Consider the following 15,873-nt stretch of genomic DNA (forward strand, 5'->3'; position numbering starts at 1 on the left):
ACTTGGACAAAATCTTTAAAAAAAAAAAAAAAGAAATGAACTATTTGGAAGCAAAATCTGGAGAGTATTCAAACTGTCAAAAGAACACAATCACACTAGGTGAGATACATATTTATATGACTTTTCCTCTGAAGACATTACCCAGAAAATTTGGTGTGAGGTAGCTAAAACACAAGCAGAAATCTCAAATCATATTGGCTTGGGGTACCAGAGAATGGATTTGGGGCTTTCCAGAGCGGCTAAAATTTGAATGAAGTCCCAAAAAGAGGAGCATCACACAAAGGTGAGCCCCAATTTTTAGGTACAAACTCCCATTAAATACTTAGATGACCTTTGAATTGCACATGTACAGAAAAAAAAAAACAATAAGAAAACAAAAAGCAACAGAAATAAGGCGGAAAGTTGGAACAGAGATTTTAACCATTGCTCACCATAAGGGCAACAGAGTTTGGAGGCTGAATTCAGTAAAGTTAGAGGATCTTCATAAATATCTTAGGCTTTCTGTAGAAACTTCCAAAAGAGTATGCCTCAGGAATAAAGACTATGTCCAAGGATTTACCCTAAGACTAAGGGTAAAACTGAATCAGACTCACTAACAAAGTATTAAGTGAAGGCTTTAAAAGTTCAAGATGATCTGGCTATAATTTAACTGTCAGCTAGAAAATAAATCAAAATATCTTTAGGAAGAAGATAAGAGAATCAAAAATCTCTTAAAATATCATCAGTGTTATCCATTATGGAATCAAATATTACTAAAAGTGTGAATAAAGAGAAAAATGTAACACAAACTTGTAAGAAATAAGTGAATAGGAATAGATACCATAATGACCCAGATGTTGAATAAGCAAAGAAGGATTATTAAAAGCTGTCAAAATTTGTTCAAGGACTTAAAAGAAAAGGTGGTCAAGATAAGCGGACAAATTGGCATCCCAAGACAAAAACTAAAACGATGAAAAAGAATCAAATGGAAATTCTAGGACTGAAAAGTATACTCTTTGAAATAAAAAATCAATGCCTTGGAGATGGTAAAAAAAATGGTTAACAAAGTTGGAGACAGAGGGATACAAATTATCCCATCTGGGAAAAAAAGTAAAGATAAAGAAAATTTTTAGGACATTATCAACCATGTTGACTGAATCCACATTTATAAAACACTGAATGCAATAATTTCAGAAAACACATACTTTGAGGTATACACAGAATTTTAAGATAGATCAGTGCTGGACCATAAAATGTCTTAATAAATTTCATATATTTAAATCTAACAGGATTTCTTTTCTGGCCATAACGAAAATTAGTTAGAAATCAACAATAATAGAATATCTGAGAAACTCCCACATTTTTGGAATTTAAACAGCACATGACTGAGTAACCCATGGATTAAGGGAAAAATCACAGAAAAATTATAGAATACTTCAAACTAAGTGAACATGAAGACAGAACATAAAAATTCATGAGATGGAGCAAAAGTAGTGCTTTGGGGGACATTTATAACTTCAAATGTTTATATTATAAAGAAGAAAGATATAAAATCAATTATCTATATTTTACTGTAAGAAGTTAGCCAGATAGACTTAATTGATATTTATGGGATATTCCATCCAAAAGCAGAAGAATACACTTTCTTCTCAAGTGCACATGGAACATTCTCCAGGATAGATCACATCTTGGGTCACAAATCAAGCCTCGGAAAATTTAAGAAAACTGAAATCATATCAACCATCTTTTCCGACCACAACACTATGAGATTAGAAATCAATTACAGGAAAAAAAACACAAACACACGGAGGCTAAGCAATATGTTACTAAATAACCAATGGATCACTGAAGAAATCAAAGGGGAAATCAAAAAATACCTAGAAACAAATGACAACAAAACCATGAACATGCAAAACCCATGGGACGCAGCAAAAGTAGTTCTAAGAGGAAAGTTTAGAGCAATACAATCTCCAAAGTTAGTAGAAGGAAAGAAATCATAAAGATCAGATCAGAAATAGAAACAAAGAAAACAATAACAAAGATCAATGAAACTGAAAGCTTGTTCTTTCAGAAGATAAACAAAATTGATAAAACTTTAGCCACACTCATCAAGAAAAAAAGGTAGAAGACTCAAACCAATAAAATTAGAAATGAAAAAGGAGAAGGTACAACAGACACCAAAGAAATACAAAGGATAAGAGGAGAATACTACAAGCAATTAAATGCCAATAAAATGGACAACCTAGACTAAATGGACAAATTCTTAGAAACCTACACCTTCCAACACTGAACAAGGAAGAAATAGAAAATATCAACAGACCAATCACAAGTAATGAAATTGAAACCGTGATTAAAAATCTTCCAACAAACAAAAGTCCAGGACCAGATGGCTTCACAGGCAAATTCTATCAAATATTTAGAGAAGAGCTAACACCCATCCTTCTCAAACTCTTGAAAAAATTGCAGAGGGTGGAGCACTCCCAAACTCATTCCATAAGGCCACCATCACCCTGATACCAAAACCAGAAAAAAAATTACAAAAAAAGAAAATTACAGGCCAATATCACATGAACATAGACGCAAAAATCCTCAACAAAATACTAGCAAACAGAATCCAACAACACATTAAAAGGATCATACATCATGATCAAGTGGGATTTACCCCAGGGATGCAAGGATTCTTCAATATACTCAAATCAATCAATGTGATACACCATATTGAAAAATGGAAGAATAAAAGAGCATGATCATCTCAATAGATGCAGAAAAGCCTTTTGACAAAATTCAACACTGATTTATGATAAAAATTCTCCAGAAAGTGGGCACAGAGGGAACCTACCTCAAGGTAATAAAAGACATATACGAAAAACCCACAGCAAACATCATTCTCAATGGTGAAAAACTGAAAGCATTTCCTCTAAGATCAGGAACAAGACAAGGATGCCCATTCTCACCACTATTATTCAACATAGTTTTGGAAGCCCTTGTCATGGCAATCAGAGAAGAAAAAGAAATAAAAGGAATCCAAATTGGAAGAGAAGTAAAACTGTCACTGTTTGCAGATGACATGATACCACACATAGAGAATCCTAAAGACGCTACCATAAAACTACTAGAGCTAATCAATGAATTTGGTAAAGTAACAGGATACAAAATTAATGCACAGAAATCTCTTGCATTCCTATACACTAATGATGAAAAATCTGAAAGAGAAATTAAGGAAACACTCCCATTTACCACTGTAAATAAAAGAATGAAATACCTAGGAATAAACCTACCTAAGGAGAAAAAAGACCTGTATGCAGAAAACTATAAGATACTAATGAAAGAAATTAAAGATGATACAAACAGATGGAGAGATATACCATGTTCTTGGATTGGAAGAATCAACATTGTGAAAATGACTATACTACCCAAAGCAATCTACAGATTCAATGCAATCCGTATCAAATTACCAATGGCATTCTTCACAGAATTAGAATAAAAAATTTTACAATTCGTATGGAAATACAAAAGACCCCAAATAGCCAAAACAATCTTGAGAAAGAAAAATGGAGCTGGAGGCTCCAGGCTCCTGGGCTTCAGAATATACTACAAAGCTACAATAATCAAGGCAGTATGGTATTGGCACAAAAGCAGAAATATAGATCAATGGAACAGAATAGAAAGGCAAGAGATAAACCCATGCACATATGGTCACCTTATTTCTGATAAAGGAGGCAAGAATATACAATGGAGAAAAGACACCCTCTTCAATAAGTGGTGCTGGGAAAATTGGACACCAACATGTAAAAGAATGAAATTAGAACATTCCTTAACACCATACACAAAAATAAACTCAAAATGGATTAAAGACCTAAATGTAAGGCCAGACACTATCAAACTCTTAGAGGAAAACATAGGCAGAACACTCTATGACATGAATTGCAGCAAGATCCTTTTTGAACCACCTCCTAGAGAAGTGGATATAAAAACAAACATAAACAAATGAGACCTAATGAAACTTAAAAGCTTTTGCAGAGCAAAGGAAACCATAAACAAGATGAAAAGACAACACTCAGAATGGGAGAAAACATTTGGAAATGAAGCAACTGACAAAGGATTGATCTCCAAAATTTATAATCAGCTCATGCAGCTCAACATCAAAAAAACAAACAATCCAATCCAAAAATGGGCAGAAGACCTAAATAGACATTTCTCCAAAGAAGACATACAGATTGCCAACAAACACATGAAAGGATGCTCAACACCGTTAATCATTAGAGAAATGCAAATCAGAACTACAATGAGGTATCATCTCACACCGGTCAGAATGGCCATCATCAAAAAATCTACAAACAATAAATGCTGGAGAGGGTGGACAAAAGGGAACCCTCTTGCACTGTTGGTGGGAATGTAAATTGATACAGCCACTATGAAGAACAGTATGGAGGTTCCTTAAAAAACTAAAAATAGAACTACAATATGACCCAGGAATCCCACTAATGGGCATATACCCTGAGAAAACCACAATTCAAAAAGAGTCATGCACCACAATGTTCATTGCTGCTCTATTTACAATAGCCAGGACATGGAAGCATCCTAAGTGTCCATCGACAGATTAATGGATAAAGAAGATGTGGCACATATATACAATGGAATATTGCTCAGCCATAAAAAGAAACGAAAATGAGTTATTTGTAGTGAGGTGGATGGACTTAGAGTATGTCATACAGAGTGAGGTAAGTCAGAAAGAGAAAAACAAATACTATATGCTAACATATATACGGAATCTAAATTTTAAAAAAAAGGTCATGAAGAACCTAGGGGCAGGACAGGAATAAAGACGCAGACCTACTAGAGAATGGACTTAAGGACACAGGGAGGTGGAAGGGTAAGCTGCGACAAAGTGAGAGAGTGGCATGGACATATATACACTACCAAATGTAAAATAGATGGCTAGTGGAAAGCAGTCACATAGCACAGGAAGATCACCTCGGTGCTTTGTGACCAGCTAGAAGGGTGGGATAGGGAGGGTGGGAAGGAGGGAGACGCAAGAGGGAAGAGATATGGGGATATACGTATATGTATAACTGATTCACTGTTATAAAGCAGAAACTAACACACCATTGTAAAGCAATTATACGCCAATAAAGATGCTAGAAATAAATAAATAAATAAACGTTATTAGCTATGTAAACAGAATAAAAGAGAAACACCTTATGATCATTTTAGTGGATGCAGAAAAAGATTTTTATCAAATTCAACACCTGTTAATTATAAAGACATTTGGCAAACTAGAAATGGAAGAGAACATCCTCAACCTGATTAATAGCATCTACCAAAAATAAACAAATAGGGAACTTCAAGATGGCGGAAGAGTAAGACACAGAGATTACCTTCCTCCCCATAAATACATCAGAAATACATCTACAGCTGGAACAACTCCTACAGAACACCTACAGAATGCTGGCAGAAGACCTTAGACCTCCCAAAAGGCAAGAAACTCCCCACGTACCTGGGTAGGGCAAAAGAAAAAAGAAAAAACAGACACAAAAGAATAGGGACGGGACCTGCACCAGTAGGAGCGAGCTGTGAAGGAGGAAAGGTTTCCACACACTAGGAAGCCCCTTCTCAGGTGGAGACTGCAGGTTGTGGAGGAGGGGAGCTTCTGGGCCATGGAAGAGAGTGCAGCAACAGGGGTGCGGTGGGCAAAGCGGAGAGATTCCCACACAGAGGATCAGTGCCGACCAGCACTCACATGCCAAGACGTTTCTATGCTCACCCGCCGGGGCGGGTGGGGGCTGGGAGCTGAGGCTCGGGAGCTGAGGCTCGGGGGCTTCGGAGGTCGGATCCCAGGGAGAGGACTGGGGTTGGCTGCGTGAACACAGCCTGAAGGGTGCTAGTGCGCCACAGCTAGCCAGGAGGGAGTCCGGGAAAAAGTCTGGAGCTGCCGAAGAGAGAAGAGACTTTTTCTTACCTCTTTGTTTCCTGGGGCGTGAGGAGAAGGGATTAAGAGTGCCGCTTAAAGGAGCTCCAGAGATGGGCGCGAGCCACGGCTATCAGCGCGGACCCCAGAGACGGGCATGAGACGCTAAGGCTGGTGCTACAGCCACCAAGAAGCCTGTGAGCAAACACAGGTCACTAGCCACACCTCTCCTCCCGGGAGCCAGTGAAGCCCACCACTGCCAGGGTCCCGTGATCCAGGGACAACTTCCCCTGGAGAACGCACGGCAGGCCTCAGGCTGGTGCAATGTCCCGCCGGCCTCTGTCGTCGCAGGCTCGCTCCACATCTGTACCCCTCCTTCCCCCCGGCCTGAGTGAGCCAGAGCCCCCGAATCAGCTGCTTCTTTAACCAGGTCCTGTCTGAGCGAAGAACAGATGCCCTCAGGTGACCTACACGCAGAGGCGGGTCCAAATCCAAAGCTGAACCCCGGAAGCTGTGCAAACAAAGAAGAGAAAGGGAAATTTCTCCCAGCAGCCTCAGGAGCAGAGAATTAAATCTCCACAATCAACTTGATGTACCCTGCATCTGTGGAATACCTGAATAGACAACGAATCATCCAAATTGAGGAGGTGGACTTTGGGAACAACAATATATATATATATTTCCCTATTTCTCTTTTTCTGAGGGTGTATGTTTATGCTTCTGTGTGTGATTTGTCTGTATAGCTTTGCTTTTACCATTTGTCCTAGGGTCTGTCTGTCCTTTTTTTTTTTTTACTTAAAAAAATTTTTTTCTTAATAATTATTTTTTATTTTAATAACTTTATTTTATTTTATTTTATCTTCTTTCTTTCTTTCCTTTTTTTCTCCCTTTTATTCTCAGCCGTTTGGAGGACAGGCTCTTGGTGCTCCAGCCAGGCATCAGGGCTGTGCCACTGAGGTGGGAGAGCCAAGTTCAGGACACTGGTTCACAAGAGACCTCCCAGCTACACGTAATATCAAACGGTGAAAATCTCCCAGAGATCTCCATCTCAACGCCAAGAACCAACTCCACTCAACGACCAGCAAGATACAGTGCAGGACACCCCATGCCAAACAACTAGCAAGACAGGAACACAACCCCATCCATTAGCACAGAGGCTGCCTAAAATCATAAGGTCACAAACACCGCAAAACACAACACCAGACGTGGACCTGCCCACCAGAAAGACAAGATCCAGCCTCATCCACCAGAACACAGGCACTAGTCCCCTCCAACAGGAAGGCTACACAACCCACTGAACCAACCTTAGCCACTGGGGACAGACACCAAAAACAACGAAAACTACGAACCTGCAGCCTATGAAAAGGAGACACCAAACACAGTAAGTTAAGCAAAATGAGAAGACAGAGAAACACACAGCAGATGAAGGAGCAAGGTAAAAACCCACCAGACCTAACAAATGAGGAGGAAATAGGAAGTCTACATGAAAAATAATTCAGAGAAATGATAGGAAAGATGATCCAAACTCTTGGAAATAGAATGGAGAAAATACAAGAAATGTTTAACAAGGACCTTGAAGAAATAAAGAGCAAACAAACAGAGATGAACAACACAATAAATGAAATTAAAAATTCTCTAGAAGGGATCAATATCAGAATAACTGAGACAAAAGAACGCATAAGTGACCTGGAAGATAAAATAGTGGAAATAACTACTGCAGAGCAGAATAAAGAAAAAAGAATGAAAAGAATTGAGGACAGTCTCAGAGACCTCTGGGACAACAGTAAACGCCCCAACATTCGAATTATAGGGGTCCCAAAAGAAGAAGAGAAAAAGAAAGGGACTGAGAAAATATTTGGAGGGATTATAGTTGAACACTTCCCTAATATGGGAAAGGAAATAGTTAATCAAGTCCAGGAAGCACAGAGAGTCCCATACAGGATAAATACAAGGAGAAACACGCCAGGACACATATTAATCTAACTATCAAAAATTAAATACAAAGAAAAAATATTAAAAGCAGCAAGGGGGGCTTCCCTGGTGGCGCAGTGGTTGAGAGTCTGCCTGCCAGTGCAGGGGACACGGGTTCGAGCCCTGGTCTGGGAAGATCCCACATGCCGCGGAGCAACTAGGCCCGTGAGCCACAATTACTGAGCCTGCATGTCTGGAGCCTGTGCTCCACAACAAGAGAGGCCGCGATAATGAGAGGCCCGCGCACCGCGATGAAGACTGGCCCCCACTTGCTGCAACTAGAGAAAGCCCTCGCACAGAAACGAAGACCCAACACAGCCATAAATAAAATTAATTAATTAATTAATTTTTAAAAAAAATAAAAATAAAAAAAAAGAGTAAAAGCAGCAAGTGAATAACAACAAATAACATACAAGGGAATCCCCGTAAGGTTAAAAGCTGATCTTTCAGCAGAAACTCTACAGGCCAGAAGGGAGATATATTTAAAGTAATAAAATGGAAAAACCTACAACCAAGATGACTCTACCCAGCAAGGATCTCATCCAGATTTGACGGAGAAATTAAAAGCTTTAGAGACAAGCAAAAGCTAACAGAATTCAGCACCACAACACCAGCTTTACAACAAATGCTAAAGGAACTTCTCTAGGCAGGAAACACAAGAGAAGGAAAAGACCTACAATAATAAACCCAAAACAATTCAGAAAATGGTAATAGGAACATACATACCGATAATTACCTTACATGTAAATGGATTAAATGCTCCCACCAAAAGACATTGACTGGCTGAATGGATCCAAAAATAAGACCGTATATATGCTGTCTACAAGAGACCCAGTTCAGACCTAGGGACACATACAGACTGAAAGTGAGGGGATGGAAAAAGATATTCCACGCAAATAGAAATCAAAAGAAAGCTGGAGTAGGAATTCGCATATCAGACAAAATAGACTTTAAAACAAAGACAATTACAAGAGACAAACAAGGACACTACATAATGATCAAGGGATCAATCCAAGAACAAGATATAACAATTGTAAATATTTATGCACCCAACATAGGAGCACCTCAATACATAAGGCAAATACTAACAGCCATAAAAGGGGAAATTGACAGTAACACAATCATAGTAGGAGACTTTAACACCCCACTTTCAACAATGGACAGATCGTCCAAAATGAAAATAAATAAGGAAACACAAGCTTTAAATGATACATTAAACAAGATGAACTTAATTGATATTTATAGGGCATTCCATCCAAAAACAACAGAATACACATTCTTCTCAAGTGCTCATGGAACATTCTCCAGGATAGATCATATCTTGGGTCACAAATCAAGCCTTGGTAAATTTAAGAAAATTGAAATCATATCAAGTATCTTTTACGACCACAACGTTATGAGACTAGATAACAATTACAGGAAAAAATCTGTAAGAAATACAAACACATGGAGGCTAAACAACAAACTACTTAATACCCAAGAGATCACTGAAGAAATCAAAGGGGAAATCAAAAACTACCTGGAAACATATGACAATGAAAACATGATAGAAAACCTATGGGATGCAGCAAAAGCAGTTCTAAGAGGGAAGTTTATAATAATACAATCCTACCTCAAGAAACAAGAAACATCTCAAATAAACAACCTAACCTTACACCTAAAGCAATTAGAGAAAGAAAAACAAAAAACCCGCAAAGTTAGCAGAAGGAAAGAAATCATAAAGATCAGGTCACAAATAAATGAAAAAGAAATGAAGGAAATAATAGCAAAGATAAATAAAAACTAAAAGCTGGTTCTTTGAGAATATAAACAAAATTGATAAACCATTAGCCAGACTCATCAAGAAAAAAGGGAGAAGACTCAAATCAATAGAATTAGAAATGAAAAAGGAGGAGTAACAACTGACACTGTAGAAATAAAAAGGATCATGAGAGATTACTACAAGCAACTATATGCCAATAAAATTGACAACCTGGAAGTAATGGACAAATTCTTCGAAATGCACAACGTTCGAAGACTGAACCAGGAAGAATAGAAAATATGAACAGACCAATCACAAGGACAGAAATTGAAACTGATTAAAAATCTTCCAACAAACAAAAGCCCAGGACGAGATGGCTTCACAGGCGAATTCTATCAAACATTTAGAGAAGAGCTAACACCTATCCTTCTCAAACTCTTCCAAAATATAGCAGGGGAGGAACACTCCCAAACTCATTCTATGAGGCCACAATCACCCTGATACAAAAAACCAGACAAAGATGTCACAAAGAAAGAAAACTACAGGCCAATATCACTGATGAACACAGATGCAAAACTCCTCAACAAAATACTAGCAAACAGAATCCAAAAGCACATTAAAAGGATCATACATTATGATCAAGTGGGGTTTATCACAGGAATGCAAGGATTCTTCAATATACGCAAATCAATCAACGTGATACACCATATTAACAAACTGAAGGAGAAAAACCATATGATCATCTCACTATATGCAGAGAAAGCTTTCGACAAAATTCAAAACCCATTTATGATAAAAACCCTCCAGAAAGTAGGCATAGAGGGAACTTTCCTCAACATAATAAAGGCCACATATGACAAACCCACAGCCAACATCATCCTCAATGGTGAAACACTGAAACCATTTCCACTAAGATCAGGAACAAGACAAGGTTGCCCACTCTCACCACTATTATTCAACATAGTTTTGGAAGTTTTAGCCACATCAATCAGTGAAGAAAAAGAAATAAATGGAATCCAAATCGGAAAAGAAGAATTAAAGCTGTCACTGATTGCAGATGACATGATACTATACATAGAGAATCCTAAAGATGCTACCAGAAAACTACTAGAGCTAATCAATGAATTTGGCAATGTAGCAGTATACAACATTAATGCACAGAAATCTCTTGCATTCCTATGCACTAATGATGAAAAATCTGAAAGTGAAATTAAGAAAACACTCCCATTTGCCATTGCAACAAAAAGAATAAAATATCTAGGAATAAACCTACCTAAGGAGACAAAAGACCTGTATACAGAAAATTATAACACACTGATGAAAGAAATTAAAGATGATACAAACAGATGGAGAGATATACCATGTTCTTGGATTGGAAGAATCAACATTGTAAAAATGAATCTACTACCCAAAGCAGTCTACAGATTCAATGCAATCCCTATCAAACTACCACTGGCATTTTTCACAGAACTAGAACAAAAAATTTCACAATTTGTATGGAAATACAAGAGACCCCGCATAGCTAAAGCAATCTTGAGAAAGAAAAACGGAGCTAGAGGAATCAGGTTCCCTGACTTCAGACTATACTACAAAGCTACAGTAATCCAGACAGTATGGTACTGGCACAAAAACAGAAATATAGATAAATGGAACAGGATAGAAAGCCCAGAGATAAACCCACACACATAAGGTCACCTTATCTTTCATAAAGGAGGCAAGAATATACAGTGGAGAAAAGACAGCCCCTTCAATAAGTGGTGCTGGGAAAACTGGACAGCTACATGTAAAAGAATGAAATTAGAACATTCCCTAACACCATACACAAAAATAAACTCAAAATGGATTAAACACCTAAATGTAAGGACTGACACCATCAAACTCTTAGAGGAAAACATAGGCAGAACACTCTATGACATACATCACAGCAAGATCCTTTTAGACCCACCTCCTAGAGAAATGGAAATAAAAACAAAAATAAACAAATGGGACCTAATGAAACTTAAAAGCTTTTGCACAGCAAAGGAAACCATAAACAAGACCAAAAGACAACCCTCAGAGTGGGAGAAAATATTTGCAAACGAAGCAACTGACAAAGGATTAATCTCCTAAACATACAAGCAACTCATGCAGCTCAATATCAAAAAAAACAAAAAACCCAATCCAAAAATGGGCAGAAGACATAAATAAACATTTCTCCAAAGAAGATATACAGATTGCCAACAAACACATGAAAGAATGCTCAACATCATTAATCATTAGAGAAATGCAAATCAGAACTACAATGAGATATCATCTCTCACCGGTCAGAATGGCCATCATCAAAAAATCTACAAACAATAAATGCTGGAGAGGGTGTGGACAAAAGGGAACCCTCTTGCACTGTTGGTGGGAATGTAAATTGGTACAGCCACTATGGAGAACAATATGGAGGTTCCTTAAAAAACTAAAAATAGAACTACCATACGACCCAGCAATCCCACTACAGGGCATATACCCTGAGAAAACCATAATTCAAAAAGAGTCATGTACCACAATGTTCATTGCAGCTCTATTTACAATAGCCAGGACATGGAAGCAACCTAAGTGTCCATCGACAGATGAATGGATAAAGAAGATGTGGCACATATATACAATGGAATATTACTCAGCCATAAAAAGGATCGAAACTGAGTTATTTGTAGTGAGGTGGATGGACCTAGAGACTGTCATACAGAGTGAAGTAAGTCAGAAAGAGAAAAACATATTCCGTATGGTAACACATATATATGGAATCTAAGAAAAAAAAATGGTCAGAAGAACCTAGGGGCAAGATGGGAATAAAGATGCAGACCTACTAGAGAATGGACTTGAGGACATGGGGAGGGGGAAGGGTAAGCTGGGACCAAATGAGATAGTGGCATGGACATATATACACTACCAAACATAAAATACATAGTTAGTGGGAAGCAACCGCATAGCACAGGGAGACCAGCTCAGTGCTTTGTGACCACCTAGAGGGGTGGGATAGGGAGGTTCGGAGGGAGGGAGACCCAAGAGGGAAGAGATATGGGGACATATGTATATGTATAACTGATTCACTTTGTTATAAAGCAGAAACTAACACACCAGTGTAAAGCAATTATACTCTAATAAAGATGTTAAAAATAATAATAATAAAATAACACACTAAATAAATAAATAAATAAATAAATAAACAAGAACAGTGACAAAACCTTCACAGTTACCACCATCAGGTGAAATACTGAATTATTTCCAGGTGAGTTTAGGAAGCAGTTAAAGGTGTTAACTCTCATCACTTTATATTCAATATTGTACAAGAGGTTCTTGCTAGCAAAATATGGCAAGAAAATAAAATAAAGGCCATCAAACTGGAAAACTGTCCTTATCTGCAAATAACATAATCTTGTATGTAGAAAATTCTAAACTATTTGTGAATATAGAAAACTAGTAGAAAAAATAAGTGAATTTATAAAGTTCACCAACTACAGGGTCAATATACAAAAATCAATTTCATTTCTATGAGATGTTAATTCTCCCAACACTCATCTATATGTTCCACACAATCTAGTCAAAATCCCAAAAGGAGTTTTTGTAGAAATTGACATTTTTTTCTAATATATATATCAAAAACTAAGAATCTAGAATAGGCAAACAATTTTGAAAAAGAAAACAAAGTTGGAGGACTCACACTATCTGATTTTAGGACTTACTCTAGAGCTAAGTACTGTTTTAAGCATGAGCAAATAGAACAGATTAGAATACAGAGTACAGAACTGGAGCCTCACCTATAAGAGCTATTGAATTTTGACAAAGATTACAAGGTAATTTGGTGGTAAAGAGATAGTCTTTTCAAGAAATGGTGGAGGAACAATTGGAAATTGCAGTGGGTTGATTAGTATCTCTCCCCCCCCCAAAAAAAATTATCTTCACTCAGAACCTCAGAATGTGATGTTATTTGGAGAAAGTTTCTTTGCAGATGTAATTAGTTAAGGAGCTCAGGATGATGCCATACTGGATTTAGAATGGGCCCTAAATCCAATGACTGATGTTCTTACAAGAAGAGGAGAGAACAAGAGACATAACGAAGAAGGCCATGTGAAGATGGAGGCAGAGATTGCAGTTATGCTATCACAAGCCACGGATGGCCTGGAGCCACCAAAAGCTGGAAGAGGTAAGGAAGGACTCTTCCCTAGAGACCTGCTGACACCTTGATTCTCGATTTCTGGCTTCTGGAAATGTGAAACAACAAATTTTATTATTTTAAGCCACCCAGATAGTGGTAATTTGTTATGACAGTCCTAGAAAACTAATACAGATGCCATATGGGGGAAAAGTGAACCTCTACTCTTACCTCACACCATACTAAAAAATTAATTGAAGATAGATCATAGACCAAAGTAAATGTTAAAACTGTAAATCTTCTAGAAGAAAATATAGAATATCTCTATGACATTGGCAGTGGTAAAGATTTCCTGGACAGATCACAAAAAGCACTAATCATTTATAAATGGATACGCTGAACTTCATCAAAATTTAAAACTTCTTCAAAAATACCATTAAGGAAGTGAAAAGGCAAACCACTGACTGAGAAAATACAACGTTCACATTTGACAAAATACTACATTTGAGATATATAAGACACTCCTAAAAATCAATAACAAAAAGACAACTCAATAAAAATAAGCAAAGAACTTGAGCACATACTTCACAAAGAAAGATTCTAAATCACCAATAGTCATATGAAATGTACTCAGCATTATTTGTCATTAGTGAAGTATAAATTGAAACCACAATAGGAGGGTGATGTTAGGGTGAAAAGTGTATGGGAACTCTCTGTACTATCATTATAATTTTTCTAAATATAAAGTTATTTCAAAATAGTTTTTTTAAAAAACCCAATGAGATACTACCACATACCACCAGATGGCTAAAATTAAAAATACCAACAACACCAATATTGGCAAGGATATGAAGCAAATGGAACTCATATATTGCTGGTGGCCATGTAAAATTTTATAAACAATTTCAAAAAACATCTGAAAACTTTAAAATTAAACCTATATCTACTCTGACACAGCCATTAGACTCCTAGGTATTTACCTAGGAGAAGTGAAAACAAATGTCGACAAAATGACTTGTACATGAATGTTTATAGCAGCATTATTCAATATAGCTCCAAATCAGAAACAACTCAAATTCTATCAATAGGGGAATAGATAAAACAATTGTGATATATTCATACAATGGTCTATTCCTCAATAGTAAGAAATCATAAGCAATTAATACATGAAACACCATGGATAAATCTCAAAAACATTACATTAAGTAAAAGAAGCTACATACAAAAATGTGCATTCTATATGCTTCCATGCATATGACATTCAAGAACTGGCAAAACTAATCTGGGGGAATATAAAATAAAATAGTGGCTGCCAGTGGCAGTAGAGATTGACTGGAAGGGAACACAAAAGAATTTTGGGGGGTGGTAGAAATATTCTATATCTTTACTGAGGTTGTGGTTACACAGGTATATACATTTTTCATAATTCCTCAGTTTTACATTTAGTGTATTTCACTATATGTAAATCTCACTTCAATTTTAAAGAAAGAAAAAGAAAAAATAATCTTAGTCTCAGAGAGGCTAATGGATTGCCTAAAGTTTTATTTCAAGTTTATTCAGGTGTCTTCAGACCTAGATCTCATTGTCTCAGCAAACACCTTTATAGTAGGTAACTGATACTCCAACAACAAAAATGAGCAATTCCATACTCTTAGCACTTCAAGTCCAGTCCCAGGTGTATGAGAAGCTAACCCACTGTCTTCCAGCCTCCCTTTTTCTCCCTTCAGGTGCAGGTCTCAGATGTGTCTCCAACTCCTAAAAGAATGGGAGTTCTTCATAGAATACTTCAACTTTGCTGTCCAACTTGTCCAAGCCATATCCCCAAAAGCAAGAAGTATAAATGCATTTCAACCACCTCATTGGGTTTATTATGTTTGTTGGAAAAGCCAAATATGGAGCTGTCAACCTTTTGCTAGAGAAGTGAAACAGTAAGATAGGCACAAGATATTATACCCCAGTGCTTAACCTGTCTTGTGGTACCATAACTAAAGGCTATTTTTCTACCTGTTTTGCTTTAATGACCTAGGATTTTAGTTTCCTGATTGCTACTGTCTAAGCATACCCTGATATAGCTATAGTCCCAGAAGTTGAAGGGGTATTAAGGGACTACCGTTGCAGCCCTTCATAAATACGTCTAATCTTAGGATATGCCAA

The 15,873-nt window shown here is 37.3% G+C and overlaps 1 protein-coding gene across 12 annotated transcripts in view; it reads right to left on the bottom strand.

Moving 5' to 3' along the window:
- IGSF1 (immunoglobulin superfamily member 1) overlaps positions 1-15,873 on the bottom strand; it is a 453,756-nt gene that overhangs the window by 277,660 nt on the left and 160,223 nt on the right. The gene's annotated exons all lie outside the window — the stretch shown is intronic.

Source organism: Balaenoptera borealis, assembly GCF_965194805.1.
Source record: "Balaenoptera borealis genome assembly, chromosome: X".
NCBI classification, from domain to species: Eukaryota; Metazoa; Chordata; class Mammalia; order Artiodactyla; family Balaenopteridae; genus Balaenoptera; species Balaenoptera borealis.